The sequence below is a fragment of the Amblyomma mixtum genome, chromosome 4, assembly GCF_055824585.1.
Source record: "Amblyomma mixtum isolate Tamu chromosome 4, ASM5582458v1, whole genome shotgun sequence".
Lineage (NCBI taxonomy): Eukaryota > Metazoa > Arthropoda > Arachnida > Ixodida > Ixodidae > Amblyomma > Amblyomma mixtum.
Window position 1 is genome coordinate 10,300,214 of NC_143015.1, and position 24,830 is coordinate 10,325,043.

At 48.6% G+C, this 24,830-nt stretch overlaps 1 protein-coding gene and 1 pseudogene across 1 annotated transcript in view; one reads left to right on the forward strand and one right to left on the reverse strand.

Annotated features, from left to right (window-relative positions):
• The window catches only part of LOC149345671 (uncharacterized), a 43,630-nt pseudogene that overhangs the window by 12,295 nt on the left and 6,505 nt on the right, over positions 1-24,830 (reverse strand).
• The window catches only part of LOC149345672 (4-vinylphenol methyltransferase 2-like), a 48,284-nt gene continuing 31,994 nt past the window's right edge, over positions 8,541-24,830 (forward strand). Inside the window, exon 1 of the mRNA XM_089585269.1 lies at positions 8,541-8,852. The gene's annotated coding sequence lies outside the window, so the exon portion shown is untranslated. The remainder of the gene's footprint in view (positions 8,853-24,830) is intronic.

Genomic DNA, 24,830 nt, shown 5'->3' on the forward strand with positions numbered 1-24,830 from the left:
TACGAACATTGGGACCAAGACGAAGAAAACCGCCTACAAAAGGAGGACATCCCCAGTGCTTTACCGGGGCGTGAAACCGGCGTGACGATGGAAGTGCCACTCACGCATTTTTTGCTGCTTGTGCAGGTTATCACCGATGTGGCTACGAAACAGCATGCTACCCAGCTTTGCATGAACGGAATGTGCACGGCATCGACAGTCTACAGTAAAGCGTCCCAAAGCAATGACACTGAGCGCGCGACGTGCGCGGCAGCTGATTTTGACCAGTGCAGCCTTCCGACCTACGAAAATTGGGACCAAGACGAAGAAAACCGCCTACAGAAGGAGGACATCCCCAGTGCTTTACCGGGGCGTGGAACCGGCGCGACGATGGAAGTGCCACTCACGCATTTTTTGCTGCTTGTGCAGGTTATCACCGATGTGGCTACGAAACAGCATGCTACCCAGCTTTGCATGAACGGAATGTGCACGGCATCGACAGTCTACAGTAAAGCGTCCCAAGGCAATGACACTGAGCGCGCGACGTGCGCGGCAGCTGATTTTGACCAGTGCAGCCTTCCGACCTACGAACATTGGGACCAAGACGAAGAAAACCGCTTACAAAAGGAGGACATCCCCAGTGCTTTACCGGGGCGTGGAACCGGCGCGACGATGGAAGTGCCACTCACGCATTTTTTGTTGCTTGTGCAGGTTATCACCGATGTGGCTACGAAACAGCATGCTACCCAGCTTTGCATGAACGGAATGTGCACGGCATCGACAGTCTACAGTAAAGCGTCCCAAGGCAATGACACTGAGCGCGCGACGTGCGCGGCAGCTGATTTTGACCAGTGCAGCCTTCCGACCTACGAACATTGGGACCAAGACGAAGAAAACCGCCTACAGAAGGAGGACATCCCCAGTGCTTTACCGGGGCGTGGAACCGGCGCGACGATGGAAGTGCCACTCACGCATTTTTTGCTGCTTGTGCAGGTTAGTGAACTACCGTACTGCTCGCAGTTCACAGTGTTTTTGCTGCCGGTTCCACCCCAAGCCCTCTACAAGTGTATTAGATCTCACCCAAATCCTACGCGCCGTGCTCGATTTAGATTCTTATTGTTGCGGCGTTTCTCTTTTTATTTTTTCTTGCTCATTGTATGTGGAGATGTTGAGCTAAATCCAGGGCCAAACTCAGATGTTACGTTGCAGATGATTCTGGATGGCCAAAATGAAATTAAAACAAAACTTGAAATTATCGAGACCAATCAGATAGAACAAAGCTCAGTGTTACAAGCTCTAACCGACAGGATTAATTCTTTGGAATCACGGGTTGCTTCGATTGCCAAAGTTGAGACGGAAATGCAAGCATGTAAAACGACCAGTGAAGCCAACCAAAAAACCTTGAAATTCTTGTTATCGGAAGTTGACGAGCTTGAAAACCGCGGCAGGCGTAACAACCTAGTTTTTTACGGCATAGAAGATAAGAACCCGCACGAAACTTGGTCCGATTCAGAAGACGCTATAAAGAAAGTGTGCGAAACAAATCTCGGTTTTTCGCTCTCAACAGTGGGAAGGGTTCACAGGATTGGAAAATTCAAGCAGGGGAAAAATCGGCCGATTATAGCTCATTTTTCTTCGTTTAAGGAAAAAGAGAGGGTTATGCAAAACGCAAAAAGCTTCAAAGGCACAGGAATGAGCGTGTCCGAGGATTATTCGGAGACATTAAGACGCAAAAGACGGCATCTTTGGGAATTCGCAAAAGGCAGAGCAGACAGCACTGATAAGGTCAAACTCAAGCTAGACATGCTGCTTATCAATGACACCAAATACATCTACGATGACGCCACTAACGAAGTTGTACCCTTTGAATGACCACATGACAGTACACACGCGAGGCTTTCGTGTCTGGTGGTGAATTGTCGTAGCGTCAAAAATAAGATTGATGAATTCAGTAGCCTTCTCCATACTGTCAAGCCATCGGTAGTTATTGGAACTGAATCATGGTTGGCGAGCGATATCGGCGATGGTGAGGTATTTCCAGAATCATATGCATGCTACCGGAAAGATCGCAATAGCCATGGAGGGGGTGTGTTCATCCTGGTCAACAAAAAAATTCAGTCATCCCAGATCAACATCGATTGCGGATCATGTGAAGCAGTATGGTGTCAGTTGAGGCTCCATAATGGTAAAACCTTATCTATCTGTTCATTTTACCGGCCACCCGGAAGTGCATTTCATCCCCTTATAACACTGACTTCTTTGACTGAATTAATTACAACTGATTTTTTAGTTATTGGCGGTGACTTCAACTTGCCTAACGTCAACTGGCACCAGCAAGCTAGCATTCCAGCAACCGGGGGGGCTCAATGAGGCTCTGGTAAATTTAATGAACCTATTTTCCTTAAACCAAAATGTTCTCAAACCAACTCGAGGGGAGCATATCTTAGATCTATTATTCACAAACGAACCTGAACTAGTTGAGTCAACAATAGTAGTGCCGGGAATTAGCGATCATGAGGCTGTCATATGTGAATTAAATTTAGAAATCGTGAAGGAATATTCTAAAAGTCGTCGTGTCTACAATTATGAAAGGGCCAACATAACGGAAATTAATTTAGCACAAGATAGTTATTATGTTGTGTTTGAAACTATCGCTGAAACTAACGACGTTGCAGAGCTCTGGTCATGCTTTAAAAGAAAAGTTTTCGAGCTCCGTGACCGCTTTGTTCCTTCCTGGATATTAACTCCAAAAAGAAAGAGAAGCAAACCATGGTTCAATGTGTCATTAAAAAGGTTGTTAAAACGAAAGCAGAGAGCTTATAGAGCAGTGAGACAGAATCAATCTACTAATGGATTCCATAAGCTTAAATTACTAACAAATGAGGTAAAATCTGCACTGAAACAGGCGAAGAAAACGTTCTTTGATTCATTTCATATTAAGATCAGCCAAAATCCTAAAGAACTTTGGAAATATATAAAAAGAAACAAAAAGGATAACTTATCTATTCCACCTCTTCTGGAAGCTGGAACAGAAGTCAGTGATGCTGCAGATAAAGCTGAGTGTTTCAATGCATATTTTGCCTCAGTGTTTTCCAAGAAAGCGATAACCACCAGCGGTTCAGCCTCGCCCGTCACGATTACAGCCTCATCCTCAGAAAATCCTTTTTTTAGCTTGAATGGCATCAAGATGCTACTGGACAGGTTGAGCACTGCTAAGGCTCCCGGCCCGGATGGTTTGCCAAATGCGCTTCTTCGGGGGTGCTCAAGTTCAATAGCTCCATTCTTGAAAATAATATTTGAAAAATCACTGGCAGATAGTTCCCTTCCGGACGATTGGAAAGTCGGTTCAGTAGTTCCGATATACAAATCTGGCCCTCGAAATAAAGTGTCAAACTACCGTCCTATCTCACTTACCTCAGTTCCCTGCAAACTTATCGAACATATTCTGTATTCAAGTATTATAAAACATCTTGAAACCCATGGCTTGTTAAACCCCTACCAGCACGGTTTTAGGAAAGGATTGTCGTGCGTCACACAGCTGACCGAATTCGCCCATGACATTGCCAAAGCCTTAGATGCCAGCACCACTGTCGACTGTATCTTTTTAGACTTTCGTAAAGCTTTTGACACCGTTCCACATGATTTGCTTATACAGAAATTGTACTCTTATAATATTGATTGTCGCATAATTGCCTGGGTAAGTGAATATCTGCACGCGAGACGTCAATTTGTAATGGTTCATGGAGCTGAATCTGATGTTGCTACTGTAACATCAGGCGTCCCTCAGGGTTCCGTCTTGGGACCTCTTCTTTTCTTACTGTACATCAATGATATCACTGAAAATATAGCGTCACACATGAGGATGTTTGCAGACGATTGTGTTCTGTATAAAATTATAACATGTAATGCTGACCGTGATGTCCTTCAAAACGACCTTGACACTGTTCATAAGTGGTGCGAAAAATGGAAAATGAATCTAAACTTGGACAAAACAGTGTGCATGGCGTTTTCGAGGAAACGCACAAAGCCAGTACCCACATATACCATAAATAATGCAAATCTGAAAATAGTTGAAGAATTTAAGTATTTAGGTGTATATTTCACGTCATCGCTCTGCTGGCATCGGCACGTTGGTTATATAGTTGGAAAGGCCTGCAAATCCTTAGGATTTCTCCGCCGAAACACTCGTTCCTTCCCGCAAGCTACCAAAGAACTCCTTTACAAAACTTATGTGCGGTCAGTGTTGGAGTATGCTAGCACAGTGTGGGATCCTCCTACCACAGGTGACAAAGAAAAACTTGAGAAAGTTCAGTCCTTGGCGGCTCGATACGTACTTGGTAAGTCATGTGAACGCAACTTCAGTGCAACAATAGCAAAAAAAGTCCTTGTTTGGGAATCGCTAGAACAGCGGAGAACTAAGCAGAGGCTCAAACTCTTCCATAACATATACTACTCCCACATTGGCATTCCACGCGAAACATACATCTTCATACCACATTACGTATCCGCACGCCTTGACCATGATCAAAAAGTACGTGAATACAAGTGCAGGACGGCAGCATACAGCGACTCTTTTTTTCCGAAAACCATTCGTCAATGGAACCGTTTGCCGGCCGTTGTTACTTCCATCTCATCAAATGCATCCTTTTATACCGCTTTGAACAGCGTCACGTCATTTCATAGCTAGACGGTGCGTCGTTATTTGTGCGCTGCTTCTTCGTTTCGTGCGTTCCACTGTGTATACCTGTGTCTTCCTGTCAATGCGCAGTATACCTGCGTGAAATATACGTTTGAAGTTTTTGTTTTTTTTATGTCTACTGCGTTGGTGCTTTCTCCTAAAATGCACGTTTATTGGGTGAACAACACAGTTGACTTTCTTGTACCCAAATTCTGTACATAGATGCGCATTGCGTCAATTTTGTTCTTTGCTTACTTTGCGAATGCTTGGGCTGCTGTTTCTCTTTTTTTGTATTTACCTGCATTTATGTGCTGTGTTGCTGTATCAACCCCCCCGCTGTAATGCCAAATGGCGCTGTGGGTAAAAGATAAATAAAAAATAAAAAAAAATCTCTCGGCATCAAGTCCTTAGCCTTTCGCAGGAAAACTTCAATTCTTTGTCTTTTTCACAAACTGTACTTTAACTTTCCAGCACTTCGAGAAAACCTTCTACGAGCTCCGCTACGATCATCTCGTAGTTTATTTAACTCCTTAAGCATACAGCGTTTGCACGGCTCCACCAATTATTTCAATAAATCTTTCCTTCCCAGTGCGATAGAAAGCTGGAATAACCTCCCCGAACACATTGTCATTGAGACTAACCCTTCCAGATTCAGACAGCTCCTAATCGACCATCTCAACGACAAATAATTTTTTCCTGCACCCTATGCCAGCTTCCAAGCCATGCAAACTGACCAGCCTGTTCTACTTCCAAAGTTGTAATTTGTTCCTGTGTATATTTCTGCTACACTCTGTCATGACGTGATTATTTGAATTTGTTACTTCTCTCTTTTTTTCGTCTTGTTCTACTTTTTTTTTTCGATTGTATATTTTATATTTTCTATATTTTTCTGTATTTCCATATTCCTTCTATATTTATATATTCATGTATGACTGTTGAACACCCCTGTACCACCTCCCCCCCCTTATGTAATGTCCCTAACGGGACCCTTAAGGGTTAATAAATGATGATGATGATGATGAAGAAAGCTGAGCGTGTTATGCTCGCGGATCAGCGAAAAGAAGAAAGCCATGTGCGAAAAGAGGCACGGCAAGCATTTCGTTTCCTGTGCCGTCGGAGTGGTACATGAAATCCCACTGACGTGCGGGAGGGTCTACATAGGCCAGACGGGTCGCTGCATTAACGACAGGACACGGGAACATGAAAAATCGTTAGAAAACGGAGGCGGGTCGAATTTGCCTCTACATTGTAAAGATTGCAAGTGTGAGCCAGTGCTTAACGGAGTAAGGATTCTGGGCAGGAGTCGCGATCAGGTGGCACGTGAAATTCTTGAGGACTTTAAGATCAATAAGAAGGGAAGCACTTGTGTCAGCGACTCCTCTGTGTCCCTCCGTAGAAATGAAGTGTCCTTTCTTGACAGTTTTTTGTGACGTCATGTACTATGCATCTTTTCAGCCCTGCATTTCTAGCGGCCGTCTGTTGTTTGTTTAGGCGGGTTGTTAATTTTGTTACTGTTTTTGCCTTTTCCGTTTTGTTGTTTTTTCGGGTTCTGACTGCTTTTGCTTAATGCGTTTGACTATGCCTTTGCTACGATTGTAATTTCTCTTTGACTGCTTTTCCTTCTCATGTTTGACTCTGCTTTTGCTACGATTTTTTGACACTGCTTTTGCTACGAGATGGCCTCCTCTAAGTTCTGTTATCACAATCTTTTAGTTTTTTCTGCAAAGGTTAAAAGTTTCTTGTCTGTTATCCTGATGTTGCTGCTTTTTTTTCCACGTGTTGGGTTTGGAGCGATAATGCGATGAGTGTCATGATTGAGCTGTATGTTTATATATGCAACCTTTCCATGCAATAAACAGCAGTTGGTAGTGTGCGCATGTGGTGTCCCCTTTCTTGTTAGTGTCCTTGTCCTTGTTGCGCCGCCGTTTCTTTTCATCATGCACCAACTCGCCCCTCAGGCCATTCTTCAAGAAGTGCTGTTTACAACGACCCATAACCCAGGGTGGCGTGGTGTTCTCTAAAATTACCACTTCGAGCCCGCCAGCGAGCTACTCCCCATCCGAACAAGCGCAACATTCCGGCAACGGGAAACTCCATCGCGTGACATCAATACAGAAAATATCCATAGTCTACAATAGTCTCAATTGCGCATATTTAAAACATCACAGACGCTTCGCAGCTGAGGACTGTAATTCATTGTCGCTAGCTGCACGCACTTCGCAATACCTTTGCAAAACTCGCAAAAGCGCAGTGGTGCATCTGAAATGTGTGCCGAGATTTGTCCGCACGATAAGGAAAGCATTCGGGTTTTGCAGAGGGTTTTTATAGACTCTGCTCACAAAGCAATTCGTTTGCTACCTATTCTGAGTCTGAATGGCATACCACATACTAAATGCACATATTTCTGCGTTCTCTGTTTTGTGGCCTGTGTTCCGTGTAGTCTGTATTTCTGAAATTTACAAGTAACTCCTGCAGCACTAGACTTACAACACATTCTTTGTTAAAAAAAGATTCTGTAAGTGTCGACTTTGGAATATTTCCTGGGTTCCGGTGCCGCGCAATTCTTCACCGGGTTAAAAAAAAAGCACCGCGTGCCTATGGATTTGCATAACCAGGTCTGGAGTGCATCCTGATCTCGGTGACCAGAACAGACAACGCACTCCCTCCCCAGAACAGGATTTGGCTACCCTGGTGTAGTACTTGGCCAGAACATCCTGCATTTGGCAGGTTCTCCCAGATAATCAATGGCGGCTTACTTATATCCCCTGGAGAAAAGTATACAACAGCTATATCTTACTGGTACTCACCTATGGGACAGAAACGTGGAAGCTAACGAAAAAGGTTCAGCTTAAGTTAAGGACAACGCAACGAGCTATGGAAAGAAAAATGACATGTGTAACGTTAAAAGACCGGAAGCCGGTAGCGTGGGTGAGAGAACAAACGCGGGTCAATAACATCCTAGTCGAAATCAAGAGGAAGAAGTGGGCTTGGGCAGGGCATGTAATGCGCAGGCAAGACTGGTCCTGTATGGTAACGGAACAGATTCCAAGAGAAGGCAAGCGTAGTAGAGGGCGGCACAAAATTAGATGGGCGGATGAGGACTAAGGAAGTTTTCAGTGATAGGGCGGGCGTAGCTGGGACAAGACAGAATTACTTAAAGATATGGGAGAGGCCTTTGTCCTGCAGAGGGCTTCATGATGATGAATAAATATTGGAAAATGAAGGTTAATTAATCACGCTTCTTGTGTTGTCTTTGTTGCGCCTCGTTCAAATTGTGTGCCCTGAGCTGTACACACGTTTGAGTGGTGAGTGAAGTTTCGGTAAATTTGTCAGCCGCCGGATAGCACGATTGCCAATATCACTTGATTACTTGCGCGAGTCAGTTCTTGCGTTAAAAACGTTTTGTGAACTGCGCTAGTCGTACCTCCAGCAATAGAAACTTCCACCTCGGTTTCAATGCAACGAAACAGTGAGAGAAAGGCAGGGAATGTAGGAAACTAAAAACGAAGTAGCCTGAATTGCCTTGGCCGCCTCGTCGAGTGTGCTGCCTGCAATCGTGCTTCGACTGCATGCTGACTTGAGGAACAGTGCGCGCGACAAAAGCAGTAGGATCAATCAAGATAGCAGTTATGGTACATATCGCGCACGCAGGACTTGGTTCTTTTGTTTGTCTCGAAGGAAGACCACAACACCAAGTAGGGAGGAGCGCACTTGTAGAATGATGATAAGATTGGGATTATCTCTCAACAACTTCACTGGAACTCGCGGGAGAGATAGAAATAATGACAGGGGGCGTAAGCGCTTGGTGCATTGGATCAACAAACAGGCGCTACGGTGCGGGTGCGTCGACAACCGAGGGGGCGCACGTGTGCGGAGAGGTGCGCTGGAGAATAGATACCAGAGGGCAAAAAGAGGCTTCGGAGCAGACACTTAGGGGACGAGTGCAATCTTTCGTCTGGCTACGTCACACCTAAAGGGGGCACAAGCCTGATGCAGCTCTGGATGCGATAATAGAACTATCGGGCGATGCTCTAGAGATAGGAGTGTGGATTCCAGGCCGGACTCGGGTGTCGCCAAATACATTTGAACGCTTTTGTCATCGCCTCGCCTAAAGGACGCAGAGCACGGCAAGTACGTCGTCGAATCGACAACCCTCATTCCTCGGCCGGACTCCTGAGTTAACTTTGCAGCAAAGGTCCCGTGAGCCACATCTCCTTGCCTTTCTGGATTGCACGCTAGTTACGTACATGGCCTCTCGAAAAGCTATAAGCGCGCATTCGGCGCCATTTTGACACCCCCTACAACCTCGCAAATTACGGCGGTGGATGGCAAACTGGTTCATCCGCCCAGTTTGTTTAAGGCTGCGTCAGTTGAGGGTTAACTGAAGTTTTAGCTGGCAGAGTTGAAGACTGAGCGTTTTCCCAGGGTTAGGTTAAGATTTAAATATTTGAATAGGTTTTGTTTGGTTTATGGGGGTTTAACGTCGCGAAGCCACTGAAGAGATTTGTGCAGATTATAATCATGGCAAGTTTTATGGATTGGCTAGGTTTTCAATGAATTTTACAAAAAAATTAAGTGTTATGTGGGCGTAATTATGATAGTTTTTAGTAGGTATGGTTTGGTTTGAGACTGGAATAGGTTTGAAACAGTCATTTTGAACGGACTTCAGAAACTAATGACTGTTTGCTCAGTATCTAAATGTGCCTATGTTTGAGTAAAAAAGGAGCGACCTGCGCGCTTAGTGCGCTCCCTTTTACAAGATGAAGTGTCTAGAGAGTGCTTACCCCCTTTTTACTCCCTTCTTTTTAGAACGTCACATTAGGCTTAGGACAGCAGCGGATCCAAGAGGGGCGTGGTTGGGAGATTGGCCCCGCCTCTAAACCAATTCAAACTCCTTCCCCGCACCCGGCCCCTTGCTATTTGGTGCGTTGCTAGCACGATGAGGAAACAAGCCCCATCGTCTAACCGAAGAGGCCGCCGGACAGCTGGGAAAAAGGTCTCCGCCAGCCCCCTGTCGCGACGTCACACACCTTGACATTAGTGAAGTTTTCCCGCGCGTGTTTCTGAGCCGACGGGGTGCATTCAGAGACCTCTGTTTCCCTCGCATTTCTTGCTCGCAACAGCACAGGCGACTGCCGCGAGCCAACCCTCGAAGGGCAAGCAAGCGTGTGAATTTTAATCGTGCAGCGGGAGCCATCCAAACTTACTCGTACACGCACTGCTGTTTCTCATGAGGTAACTGAATAATCTGACAGCAAAAATTAATCTATCTTGACTGCAGACAATACCATCAGGCCACTGGGCCTGATGGTATTGTTCTGAGGAATATTTCAGCAACGTCAAAATTAATTTTACAGTACGTTTTACGGAAACTTATCTATTAAAGGATATAACGTTTATCGATATATAACTTACAGATAAAAATAATGCTGCGCGAACTATAAGAATAAACTGAATAAGTAGTGAAGATGGCGAGTAAACATAGTTTCACATTTTGATATTCTCTTTAGGTATCGTACATAGTTTCATATGAATATTCAGATGCATTAAATATGTTGCACAATACTGGCGGGATGCATATTTGTCTATATGACTTTCTTGACGAAAGTCAACCGACTAAATACTAGCTGGAATATTAACAAATGCTAACTAATTAATAAAAGAACCGCGCTTCAGAACAAAGCATAAAGGTTGGGTTGTTGACATGTAAACTCTGGCCCCAGTGTGGGTCCCTGGATACGCCCCTTGTTTTGGGTAAGGTTACGTTTCAAGTACTGGCGTTCAGGTAGAGAATGGCATGGCTTCGATGGGGTGCGCTTTTGTCCATCTGTGTTGTGAGATATTTTGCGCTGGGCTTTTATCCACAATTCCACGCAGACATTCCACGTTGTGAACGTCGCAAAAGATACCACGGTCGATAGGAAACTGGCCCAATGCGATGTTCCGGTGGGTGCCGAAATGTCGCAGTGCCGAAATATTATACTTGTTTCTTATTTTGCTTCAGTTTCCTACAAAACAACGGGAAGGCGAAATTTGTTCAAGCAGGAAGGAAACACCTTGCTTTCGTCAATAATCGCGATACCATGTGGCAGCAACAGTCACAATTATTTAGTTGTTTATTTATTTATTTACCAATGCTGCTAATCCCAATAGAGATTGCGGCAGGAGGGCTTACTAAGGTTAACAGAACGCGGTCAAGCATAATCGGAACATTCAACTGATCTGCATGTCAAGAAAAACAACAAACGGTAAAACGAAAATACAACAGAGCTCTGACAGAAACAATCAAATAGCACATAAAATAAGGCTCATGGCGGTAGTATTGTACAAATAATAACAAAATGTGAAACAATGCTAGCTGTTATAATATGCAGACAATAAGTAAACAGTAAATATTATAAGCATACACTGCAAAGGTTTAACCATAGTGTAGGTTTTTAGTTTATGTAACGCTGCATAGTTTGACTAAAAAGCTTAAACATAAAAAAACACAAATAACCGTGGGTATAGTAATAGCAGAACATAAGCAACCAGGAATGACTAGCTAATAACACGACATACTCTCAACTGCAATATTAAATTAAAGAAATATGAAGGGTTGCAAGTAGAGCACATGGTACGTAAGTATGCACAGCATGTAGATTAAGGCGCTGCAAGAAAAGGATTTCCATTTTCAATCCAAATGCTGTTGTATAAGGACTCCTAACAATGGAGAAGTGAGTATCTCGGCTGTAGATTCCAATCAGATATTAATGGGAAACATTATATGGTTCATCATCATCATCATCAGCCTGACTACGCCCATTTCAGGGCAAAGGCCTCTCCCATGTCTCTCCAATATGCTCATCAGTCAGAAAATCTGGCGTTCCGTCTTCGAGAAACGGACCCAAAACTGACGTGACCTCATGACGTGATCGGCAGCGCATACATCATCCGTAAAGAAATAAAAACAATTTCTGAAATAAAGCTTCATCCGAAGTGGGTTTTGAACCCAAGCCGTCGCGAACACATCAGCTTTGCTGACCAGGTCATTAGAGCACTACGCCGTCACCGCAGCACACCCTGCGCGCTAAACTGCCAATTTCTCGAGCTGGGTTTGGGTATGATCGTCTTCATAAACTTCCATTCCGGTGCCGCGAGCAGACCAGCTTCGCTGGCCACTTCATTAGAGTTGAACACCATCGCCGGCGCCGAGCACCCCGTGTGCATGCCTTCTCATTCGCAGCATTGTAAGCATGTCTTAAGTGCCCTCCATGATTTTTGATTTCGTAAAAAATGAATATTTCTACAATTTCATGCTCAGCAAAACTGATATGATGATCATATCTAAATAGGTTTTAGGCGCAAAAAAACAGACGAGACACATAGGAAGGTAACAGGATGAAGCGCCAACTTACAACTGATTTTATTGCATGCATGAAACGTACAGCCTTTGTCAAAAGTTTGGAGCCCAGGGGGTTTGCTTCTGAGCCACACTGTGTGGTTCGTAATGCATCTCCAGCGCTCCAAATTTCCTGAAGGTAAGATGATTTCTGGTCCTGCCTCCTCCAATGGGTAGGGCTGCCACGAATGCTTCTGGAGTCCCAATACAAGGCTTAGAAGCAAACCCCCTGGGCTCTAAACTTTTGACAAAGACTGTACTTATAAAGCTTGTCGTCACATGGGCAGGAGGGTCACCTAAAGCTCAAGAACGACATGATAAGGCGCGCTCCAGGAATTTCTTTTCACAGTTAAACAATACAACTGATGTGTCGCTTGCGCACACGTCGCCTTTCTTTTTGATAAAAAACGCTTCTATCAATTCCCTAGCAGTAGTGTCATTGTTTTTGCCCAGAATGCGCACATCAGTGAAGCATGGCTCACAATTGCGAGACCTTCCAATTGCGGGACCTGTCACCTTCCTATGTGTCTCGCTGTTTTTGCGCCTAAAACCTATTAAGGCGGAAGCCTTTAATGCCTCATCGTTGTAAGCAGGGGTTGTCGACAGAAATGTCACGCTTTTCAATTGGTCGAAATGGTCGTGACGTCACAGTGCGCGAATTTCAAAGGGGGCCAATTGTACTTCGGCTAGTAACCACGCAACAAATTCAAGGGACCGTATAGTGATGCTGCAACGAGTTCATTGCTTAATTTACCAATTAGCCTAATTAAGCTTTCTAGTCAGACCACATACACAAATAAAACCGAGAAGGAATTCGGTCGAGTTCGGGAATGGAACCCCGGTCTCTGGAGTGCGAGATGAACACGGTAACCACTCCGCCATGCCAGCGCGATGCTTTCGAATGAACAAAGGCGCGTCTAGTGAATACGGTGTCTTCGTTCACTCCCATCTTCCTCCCTTGCCGTTACGGCGAAGTTCAGGTGTCCACCGAGATATGCGAGACAGATACATTTCCTTTCCTCAAAAACTAATTTACCGACCAGCAAGACGTAGAGCACAACGGGCGATGGCGTTCTGAGGACTCCCTGGCAGCGTTGCAAGAGGCTACCGCGTTCCACACTCAGAGCCGAAGCTTAACATGGTAACCACATATCAGTGACACTAGCAGTTATAGTATACTAGCAGCAATACCGCGCTTAAGGCTTTCGCTTCTACGCGCTTTAGGTCAACAAAGCGACCCCTGAATTTTTTAAATATGAACCAAAACCAACTAGCCCAGCAGCAAGTGCTCTTGATATGATGATACGGCTGTGCTTATGTCGAGAAGGTCCGATTGCGGCCCTTTTGAAAACATTATTAAAGTTGTACATGTTTTTTCTCAAAATATAAAGAAAGATATGGTATTTTTTGGTATGTTAGGGTTTAACGTTCCGAAGCAACTCAGGCTATGAGGGACGCCTTAGTGAAGGGCTCCGGAAATTTGAACCACCCGGGGTTCTTTAACGTGCACTGACATCGCACAACACACGGGCCTCTAGAATTTCGCCTTCCTCGATATTCGGCCGCCGCGGCCGGGATCGAACCCGCGTCTTTCGGGTCAGCAGCCGAGCGCTGTAACCACTGAGCCACCGTGGCGGGGCTATAAGGAAAGAAGAAAATTGTTAGCGGTTTTTGAAAAAAGGAAATGGAGCAGTAACTATCTCTCGCCTTGGTAGAAGCCTCAACCACTCCGTAAGGGAAGGTATAAAAGTGGAACTGAAAGAAGAAAGAGGTGCCGTAGCCAGAAGGAAGAAGAACAACGTTCCAGGGTGCGCTTTCCAGCCTGAGGACATCATCATCATCATCCAGCTTGCGAGACCGCCGATCTACCTCGTCTTTGGTTCTCGCCGCCTGCCTGCCCGCCTGCCTTCCCCATTTTCTGGTGGTGCCAGGCGTTTCTTTTTGGTGAGGCCGATCCACGTTCGGGGGTTTTTGGTCAGGCTTTTGGGTAGCTCTGCAGATTTGGGCAACGTGCGCTTGCCGCCGCGCTGTTTGTAGGCATGTCTTTCATCGGCCCGGATGGGAGCTCGGCAGCTTGGTTCTCCAGCATCTTCAATATGTTCCTGCTTTCATTGATTTGTTTTACCCAGCCAGCTTATGTGGTACCAGAATTTTCTTGACCCCCCTTAGTTGCATCGCGAACTTCAGCAACCCAGTGATCAGAGCATTGCTTTATTTTAGCCTGGAACGAAGACCTGAACTTGCTGTTTCTTGTGTTTATAAGATTCTCATTTTTGGCCTATTTCCTCTTCAGATAACTGCGCCCTCTTTTTGCTTCTCTGTGTTTCCTTGAAGCCACCAGTCGTTGTTCGATGGCCTCCTTAATTTTCGTATTCGGCCACCAGCTTCGTGACTTCCTCTTTCCCCTCAGGTGGTTGACTCTTTCTAATTATTTCATTTTTGCACTCATGAATGGTTCCAACTGAATATAATCCACTTTTCCATGAGGCGTTTCTCTATTGCTTCCTCTATGTTGGCTGCTATTAGCAGTATTTGTTCGTCGCTTAATTTCACGTTCTCTTTTCACTACATTTCTCTTTCGATCAGGGCTTCTAACCGTAGACTAATACATTTATGATCACTTTCCAGGCTGTACAACCCCTCGTCGTTTATTTCCATTATTTCCAGCTTGCTATAGATCCCCTGCGACATTAGGCAGCAGTCAGTGGTCGCCTGCCTGTTACGGAATTTCCGCGTGATTTGTCCCTCTGACATAGTTTCTCTGAATAGTTGAGTGGCGCCACTCACAGAAGTCCAGCACAAACTTCCTGTTACAATCTGTGTATCCATCCGGATCCTCGATGTGACCATTCATGTCAGCTAGCAAAATAATATCCGCACCGTCTCCGAACGGTTTTATATAGTCATTAAGACACTAAATTAAAGTAAACTAGTTTTCTTGCCTGCATTTATCCCTTGTACCTAACTAAACTTCCCCCTAGCCATGTTCTTTTACCGGCAGTTGTTCCTAATACCCGGACATGTTCCTTGCCAGTTGATTTCATTCTTTGCCAATTTGTTCCTTGATGTATCAGCATACCTACCCCTCCTCCCTTCTACTCCGTTGTTGTTGTCTTGGCCTTCCCAGACGTAGTCATCAATAAACAGTGGACCCCGGGTCCCCCAAAATTCGCAGGTGCATAATTATTCCGAACCACTATTAAGCTATAAGAATTAACTCGAACATTTGAGGCCAACGAGGAAAGCATACGCCGAACCGCACAAAATCTGAACAGGGAGCAAGGGGCCATCTTAACGAAATTGCAATCGAATACTTATGTAAATCCGTTTAAATTCAGTTATATGTTTCCAGATTCGTACAATTGGCATGGCGCCTTCTGCGGTGAAGTAGCTGACTTATACCATATGATACTGGCATGCCAGAAAAACTGAGCTATACCAAGAATCAAAAACCCAACAGCTCAGGACTAGAAGGCGGAGGTGTCTAGATCACATTGGGAAGACAAGCTTTCGCTGGTGAACCCTGCAAGAACAGTGGCAACAGCCAATGGGCTCCTGGAATGAGGACCCACCCAACCATTCTATGCTTTAAACGTTTCTCTCTATCTTTCTCTCTCTGAGATGTGTCTCGCGCGTGCACACCTACTTCTTCGTTCTTTACTGATGTTTTTTTCTAGCCATTTTGCTCTCTTTCTACACCCTTGAATGATTATGTAGCTGTTCTTTGTGTTAAATTTCAGTAGTTTTCTTCGTGGACCTCTTATAACTATTTTGTTAGGTTCAGCTGCCATTCAATAAGGCATGTTGACGGGCTAGTTGGTTTTGCATCTTGAAACTTCCGAAAAAAACCCACCTAGGCGCAAATAACTTCACAAGGACACAAAAATAGATGAGGAGACAACGGACAGGGGCCCCTGTCCGTTGTCTCCTCGTCTATTTTTGTGCCCTTGTGAAATTATTTGCGCCTAGGTGTGCTTTTTCCCAAGTTTCAGCTGCCATTGTTACACTTCCTACTTCGCTTCTACTTACCACTACGCTCTGAGCCGCCGTGGACCCGCTAAGAAAGCTACCTCCCGGCCTTCCAGGCACAAGCCGATCTCTGCTCCTACCCTTCCACTAAAGAGGATGCCATGCCGTGTAAAGCCTCTGCCAAAGCCTGCTTTGGGCAACTGCCTGTTTAAGTCTGAAACTTCAAAGCCATTCTCCAGGCTTAACTTCCTTATCTCCCGATTAAGAGTCACCACGTCCTTGGCAACCTCTCCACTCCGTCCTTTAGGTTTCTAAGGAGAATTTAGGTCAGTGACCTAAATTCTGCTCTTTAGCATGCAGTTCACATAACTGGTCTGAATCTAAGCAAACATTACTTTCAAAATAATAAACGAGAGAACTAATCTATTTGGCGCAGTCACGTAGCTCTCGCAGTCGTCAGTGCGACTTGTACCGGTCATCACGCGTAATCCGAAGAGCACCAAACATGCGTCCGCATCGCAGGGCTGTCAACTAGCGTAAGCAGCGACTTGAGCGCCACTTCGAAGACTACGCGGAACTGCGCGGAACCAGTGAGAGCATTTTCGGGATCTGGGCGATCCGGCAATCGCCGCGAGCGGTTGCAGCCGCACGCTGTTGTTACCTTTCGCGGCAGGTGCACGGAAGATCCGTCGTGCCTAACCGCAGGCCATCTGGCACTAGGCTACGAAGCGAGTGCTCAAAATGCTCAAGGATAGCTTTGACCTTAGCATGCGGCGCAGACGGGTAAACCTGGCTGCCATTGTCGGCACATACGAACGTTGGCCGCCTATATTTCCGAAGCCCTTCTTCCGTAGCCTTCTACTTCGGAAGAATACCTCGTTGATGCTATGCAGCTAGCTGGCCTGCTCTGCGGATTCATTGCAGGAATAGCATATGAGATGTCTCGCTTTGTCGTCTCTCGCTTTGTTCCCTCGAGCACGAACCTCTCCACGGTTAGGGAGCGGAGTCGCTGCCTCCGCGCAGTGGGAGTGCGTGGCGGAAGACCCCCCCCCCCCCTCCCCCCATAATTCCACAATGGCAGCACGACAATTGGCCAGCTCTTGTTACGAGGGACGACAGTCAGTTTGGGTTCTTGAAATGCCCGCCCGAACGTGGAAGAATAGCAGCATGAATGAAATAATTGCCGTGAGTGCTACGCTTTTGTTGAGCATTTCTTCGAGATACCTTTGGAAGGTGCCGCCACGAGGTCCGCACGTGCAGCGCGAGACCGAGCAGGCCACGGAGAACAGCTAGCGAGAAGCGAGTGAGTGCGGAAGCCTGAAGGGTTGCCCGATTTTTCTTGTATACCGGGTGTTTTTTTTTTTAGACGGTCCAAAATTAAAAAAAAAGGTAAATTGCTTTATCACTGAGGCTATACTAGAGGCTATATCACTGAGGCTATCACTTATTTTATCACTGAGGCTATACTAGAGGCTACGGCGGGCGCCAGGCAAGAGGAAAACTGCTTTAACTAGTTGCACTGATCAACTGAATGTGGTAAGAAACTTTATGATATTTATTTTTGAGGGGGTATGTTGTATTCGCGGAATTGGAGATCGTCCTCCAAACAGTCCAACTGAGAAAAAACAATGTTAATAAAAAAATTTTCACGCACGTTACGAGACGCGAAAAAGTCACCCTGGTAGGCATCCTCACACCGCAACTCAGTGGCGGTGAGCGCCTCTGACGTAGTTCGCTCCGCCCTCCGCTTTGCGTCACGCGTCCGGGACGGGCGGCCTGCGCTATCGCTGCTTATCTCGCTTCGCTCCGCGGCCTCCAGGAATGCCGCGTTGGAACAAAAACGCACTTGCACAAAGCGCAGGGCGGAGCGAACTACGTCACAGGCGCTCTCATACGCTGTGTTACAGTGTGAAGCTGCCTACCAGGGTGACTTTTGCTCGCTTCGTAACACGCGCAAAAATTTTTTTCATGAAAAATTTTTTTCTTGGCTAGACTGTTTGGAAGACGATCTCCAATTCTGCTAATACAACATATCCCCTAAAATAAAAATTATAAAAGTTAATTAACGTATTCAGTTAATCAGCGAACTAATTAAAGTAGTTTTCCTCTTACCTGGTGACCGCCGTAGCTCTCAGTATAGCCCCAGGGTTAAAATAAATCTAAAGGAATTTACCTTTAAAAATTTAGGACTTTCTAAAAAAAGAAAAAATGGCTGAGGCTTAGCTAAGGTTAAGCCTAGTCGGATGCGAAGCATATTGGTGGTTAGGCTTGGTAATACATGGCTTTCCTTGGTTGAATACTTGGTCATTTTAATACAACCACTAGAAGCCTTCGTCGTGGGGGAAGACAACGGCATGGCTACAGCGGAACGCCGACTAACCCCGAGACGCGCGTTGGGTGGGCGCCTGGATTGCCACGGGAGCCGCGTCCGCCTGCCCGGTGGAGCGAGCGTTTCACCTACACCGAGTGTGAACGCGCGTTCGAAATGCGCGGGAATGCCGCTCGAGGACATTCCGGCGTCTGTGCGACGGCATCGTTCTCCCTCTCCCAGCGCGTGACGGCGATCTGTCGTGACGTCACTGTGCCACGTGGTCTGCACGGCGTGCAACCACAGCGACGGCGCGAGGTGGACCCCCGTCTTCCTCTGTCATGACGTCATGTGTCACGTGGTGTGACGTCACTGTACCACGTGGTCTGCACGGCGTGCAACCACACTGGCCGGGGGACACATCCCTCTGGCCGGGGGGACACATGCCATAAAACTAAGACGCCGACCAGAAAATGAAATTTTATGTTAAATACAAGGGGGGTACTGCGCATATAAAGACATGGACAAGAAGATAACACAACAAGCGCAGACTCGCGACTAACTTTATTTGAAAACACGACACTCCTTTTATAGTTTCAAACTGTCACAACACACACATGTGGAAACCAAAGACCTGTCTTCATTCTGAAACTGTATCAGAATTATAAATACTATAGTTTGAAACTATAAAAGGAGTGCCGTGTTTTCAAATAAAGTGGTGACTCCGGCCTAAGACATGACCGACCCCAGCAACCTACCGCCCTCAGGCGACCTTCCGCCTGACGCTACCTTGCGCCCACGGGACGTCGCAGCTCTCCAGCTCCGCCTACCAATATTCTGGCCCAAGTGTCCGCAGATCTGGTTCGCCCAAGTGGAAGCCGTCTTCCATCTGCACCACGTCACCTCGGAGGCATCTCGGTTTCGTCATTTACTTACCAACCTGCCTTCTGTCGTGGCTCAAGAGGTAGCGGACATCATCGCTGCACCCTTGGGCGATACCTCGTACTAGCGACTAAAGCAGGGCATCCTGGACCGCACCACGGCGTCAGAGAGTGCGCGCCTCCAGCAGCTGCTCACCTACGAAGAGCTTGGAGACCGCCGCCCCTCCCAGTTACTCAATAGCATGCGGCAGCTCCTGGGCGAAACTAATGCAGACCGGAACGGCGCACTGTTGCGGCAGCTCTTCCTACAACGCTTGCCGCAGTCCACCCGCCTCGTCTTGGCTGCTGCGGGCGACTTGACCCTTGACCGCCTCGCCCAGCTCGCTGATCGAGTCCACGACGCGGCTTCTCCTTCCGTCGCCGCCCTCTCTTCTCCACCGGAGACCGCCGTCATTTCACGGTTAGAGGCCCGGATCGATCAGCTGGCCGCTTCTATCGATGCCCTTCGGACGTCCTCTCATGCCCCGCACGGTTTATCCTCAACACCTCGCAGCCGTTCGTCTTCCCCGAGTGGTCCGCACTCGTCCAGCCCTCGCCGTCCGCATCTCTGCTGGTATCGCCGAACTTTCCAGCACAACGCTCGCCGCTGCACTCCACCATGCAACTGGTCGGGAAACGCGCAGCGAGATCACTGACGGCGGCGTGTGACCTCGCTCTTCAACCTGGCCGCCTTTTCATCGTCATGGATCGCATTTCTGGCCTGCGCTTCCTCATCGACACTGGTGCCGAAGTCAGCGTACTGCCGGCCTCCACAGCAGACCGTGCTTCCAAGTCACATGGACCAACTCTTCGTGCGGCCAACTCAACCTCCATCGCAACGTATGGTCTCCGATCCCTCACTCTGGACATTGGCCTACGGCGCACGTTTCGATGGGTCTTCATCGTCGCCGATGTACATCAACCCATCCTCGGTTCCGACTTCCTGACGCATTTTGATCTGGACGTCAGCATGCGTCACCATCGTCTCATCGACAGCAAGACGCGCCTTTCCATCACTGGCGTTATATCAGCTGTCGCTTCCACTGGAATCCGAACTCTGCTCCCGTCATGCCCGTATGCTCAAGTCCTCGCTGACTTTCCCGAGGTCACGAAGCCTTGTAATTTACATCAGCCACCCAAGCACGGTATCACCCACCACATTGTCACGCGTGGTCCACCTGTCGCAGCTCGCCCGCGCCGCCTCTTCGGTGAGCGTCTGGCTATTGCAAAACGGGAATTCGACCACATGCTCCAGTTGGCTATTATTCGCCCTTCATCCAGTAGTTGGGCCTCACCACTCCATCTGGTGCCCAAGAAAGATCCGGGTGACTGGCGTCCGTGCGGCGACTACCGGGCTCTCAACGCTCACACGGTCCACGACAGCTATCCCCTTCCACACATCCAAGACTTCACTGGACATCTGGATGGCTGCAAGATCTTTAGTAAAGTGGACCTTGTCAAGGCGTACCACCAAATCCCTGTTGAGCCGGCCGATATTCCGAAGACGGCCATCACTACACCCTTCGGACTGTTTGAGTACGTGCGCATGCCTTTTGGGCTACGCAACGCCGCCCAAACTTTCCAAAGATTCATCGCTGAAGTGACGCGTGGTCTCCCGGCGGTATTCGCCTACATCGATGACATCCTCGTCGCGAGTCGTACTCCACAGGACCACGAGCGTCACCTCCGGGAACTCTTTCAACGCCTCCAAGAGTTTGGCTTGGTCGTCAATGCCCAGAAATGTGTCTTCGGCTCTTCTGAGCTCGAGTTCTTGGGCCACCACATCTCGGCGCTGGTAATTCGTCCATTGCCTTCTCACGTCCAGGCCGTTAAGGACTTCCCAGCACCAAGTACCCTATGCAAGCTCCATGAGTTCCTGGGCCTAGTGAATTTTTCACGGCGCTTTATCCCACACTGCGCCGACCTTCTTCGCCCCTTGACTGACCTTCTCCGCACCACGAAGTCCTCATCCTCTGCGATTTCCAGGTCTCCCGAAGCTCAGGCCGCTTTCACGGCTGCCAAACAAGCCCTCGCCGATTCAGTCATCCTCATCCACCCTAGGACTTCCGCGCCCACTCGCATCATGGTGGATGCTTCCAGCGTGGCCATTGGCGCGGTTCTCCAGCAGAAGATTGACTCCGAGTGGCACCCACTGGGTTTCTTCTCTCGGAATCTCCAGCCTGCTGAGACTCGCTACAGCGTATTTGGCCGTGAGCTGCTTGCTATCTACTCCACCATCCAGCACTATCGCCACTTCTTGGAGGGCCAGCCGTTTTACGTTCTCACGGACCATAAGCCTCTGGTGTATGTGTTCCGTACGAACTCTTCGAAGTACGTCGCCCGTGAACTTCGTCAGCTGGCCTACATATCGGAGTTCACAACCGATATTCGACATATCAAAGGCACCGACAACGAGGCAGCTGATGCACTTTCACGCATTTCCACCATCGGCGTGTCTCCACCTGCTGTGGACTGGCCGTCCCTGGCCCGGGCACAGCTTGAAGACCCTGAGCTGCAGGCCCTGCGTGACCACCCCCGAGCACTCCGTCTGCAGCTCGTGCCTCATCCGTTTGTGTCCGGATAACTCTGGTGCGACATATCATCGGCATCTACCGCGACCGTTCATCCCGGAGGCCTTTCGTCGTGCCATTTTCCATTCCCTTCACGACATCTGCCATCCTAGCATTCGGGGCACGCAGCGCCTCGTTACCCAGCGGTACGTCTGGCCGAACATTAACACCGACGTTCGCCAGTGGGCCCGCTCGTGCCTTGCTTGCCAGTCCACCAAAGTGACACGCCATACCAAGACTCCCCCTCAGTCTTTCCTGCCGCCTGGATCACGCTTTGACCATATTCATCTCCACCTAGTTGGACCGCTTCCCCCTTCTCAGGGCTACAAGTATATTCTGATGATGGTCGACCGCTTCACCCGTTGGCCCGAAGCCGTGCCCAATCCGGACATTACTGCGGAAACAGTTGCCAGAGCCTTCGTTTCGACGTGGGTTTCCCGCTTCGGCTGCCCCGGCATTGTTACCACGGATCGCGGCCGCCAGTTCGAATGCGCTCTCTTCACTGCGCTCACCCGGCTACTCGGCACTAAACACTGCCGCACCACATCATACCATCCCTGTGCCAACGGCATGGTCGAGCGGTTCCATCGCCAGCTCAAGGCTGCCCTTACTGCGCGCCTGGATCGCGAGCACTGGGTAGATCACCTCCCTATGGTGCTCCTAGGCCTACGCGCCGTCCTGCGTCGTGACCTTGGCTGTTCAGCGGCCGAACTCGTCTTCGGTACCTCCCTGCGGCTTCCCGAAGACTTGTTCGTACCTTCGGCTCCCTCGTCCCAACCCCTGCAATACCTTCACCGCCTACAGGACTGTCTCCAGCACCTGCGCCCAGTGCCGCCTCGCTCAACTGCCCATCAAGTCTTTGTGCACCCGGACCTTGCTTCCTCGACGCACGTTTTCCTCAGGCGAGACGCTGTAAAGGCGCCTCTTACCCCCTCATACGACGGCCCGTACCGCGTCCTCACCAGGACGACAAAGTCAGCGACAATTCTGCTCGATGGTCGTCAAGAGGTCGTCTCCCTTGACCGACTCAAACCAGCGTACCTCGAGACACCTCCCCAGGAGCTCCCCTCAGATGTTGCCGGCCCACCTGCAGACCTGCTTGCCGCTGTGGCTCCTACATCTCTGCCCCGTCGGCGCGTACATTTCGCCGTTCCGTCTAGGCGGGGGGCCCTATAGCGCCAGGCGACGCTATAAGGCGCCGGCGCTAAGATCGGCGTTACAGCGCGCGCTAGAAAAAAATAAAGATGGACAGCGCGTGCTCGGGGCGCACGCCCGGCACGGGCAGTTCGGAACTAGAAGCCTGCCACGCTGGTCGTCTCTCTCTGGTGCTCCGCTGCGACCCCGAAAATCCTCAACACCTTCTTTGTTAAAAGGAGGGTGATGTCGTACAGAGTGAGGACACGAGACGGAGACTGCGGAGGCAAGGCTGGGGTCACAAGGCGGGTAGCAGGATCTGCACGCCTTTGCGAGCTCAGCAGGTCTCGTGGGACCCACTCAATTCGGATTGGCTGCGGGATGCGTGCCGCGAGACGATGGATATCCTGGCAAAAGCCTGGGTTGCGGCTGACGCCTCGTAGTAGGCGTATGACGAGAGGGGCGTCGGTGCGGATGACCATGCCAGCCGTAGGTAGCAGGGGAACGGCGGCCACAGAGCAAAGTGCCTCTTGAACGGCAAGCATCTCCACACAAAATGTGGTTGGAGATTCTGGGCAGCGAAACCTGGACGTTTTATTCAGGGCAGGCTTGGAAGGGCAGTAAATTGCAGTAGCGGTTTTGCGGGCCTGGATGCTTGCGTCAACATATAAAACGATGGAGCCCAGCGGCAGATGGGCGTCTTGTTGTGTAAGACTTTCTTTACTTCCTCTTTCGTTGCTGGCGGGATGTCCCATTTCTGCTCGCTACCGTCTCGCATGTGCATCTGCCGTCTGTGTGCTGCCTGCACACGTCGGCAGCGCGGTAGGCGGAGCTTGAATTGCACAGGCGACGCAAACCACGTGACCGGGTGGGCCATGAGTGCGTTCCTCGACTGATATTCAAAACGTCTCAAATGACTGTGTTTACTTAATCACTGGCTGTGCGCAGTAGTTTCGCTTTCAACGCTGCCCCTGTATCGCGCTTGCCAGGGTTCTGGTTCCAGTTTGAACGCTTCACCCAACCGGCACACACGCACGCACCAATGGACCTTTTAGCCTCTCGGGGCGCGCATGGCCAGCGGTCAGTCGCAATGTCTATGCCACCTTGTTTGTTGTTTTTTGTGGTCCTCACTACATTTGAGTTTCATGGGAGCTGAGAGACACTCTTCGGTCTCCGCGCTGGCGGGAAAGGCATGTTTTGTTCGTTTTATCTGCGACAGTCCCATAGCCCCAAGCACATATTGTGACCGTAGCTCGACTCTTGTTCATAATAAGCGGGCGTTCGTGATAACTATGGCTGTTGTATGAGGGCTCGACTGCTCTGCTGAAGCAAAAATTGAAATGTTTTCAATGTTTCAACACAAAACACAGTTCAACGAAACACTGCACATGTCATTTGCACTTCAGGGTAAGCAATTTTCTTTTTGTACAGCGATAGCTACATTACCAGCTGTCTCGCCGTTTCGCTGTGGACCTTCAGCGCCACTTGTGCTCATGCGCGTGGACCCGAGTGACGTCACAGCCGCGCAGCTGGTGCGCCGCGCGTCGCGCTGTTCGCCTTCCACCGATGTAGGAGGCCCCCTACACCCCACCGCTGCCGCGCAGGTTCAAGGGGCGGGGGCCGGGGCCTCCGCGACTAAAGACAGGCGAAGTTGCAGTGTTTCTTCGCGGCTTCCGTCGCCAGGCGGATGACTTGTTGCTGTTTGGCGAGGGATCCCTGTCCTGACGCCTGGGGAGTCAGGACATTGCCAGGTTATATGATCAAGAGTGCCGCTATTTCAGCAGATATTACATTTATCATCAGGTCTATCTTCTATTCGCGTGAGGAACAGCCAGAGTGGATTTGAGAAATTCCCAGCTTGAAGGCGTCGCCAAGCGACAGCCTCTCTGTT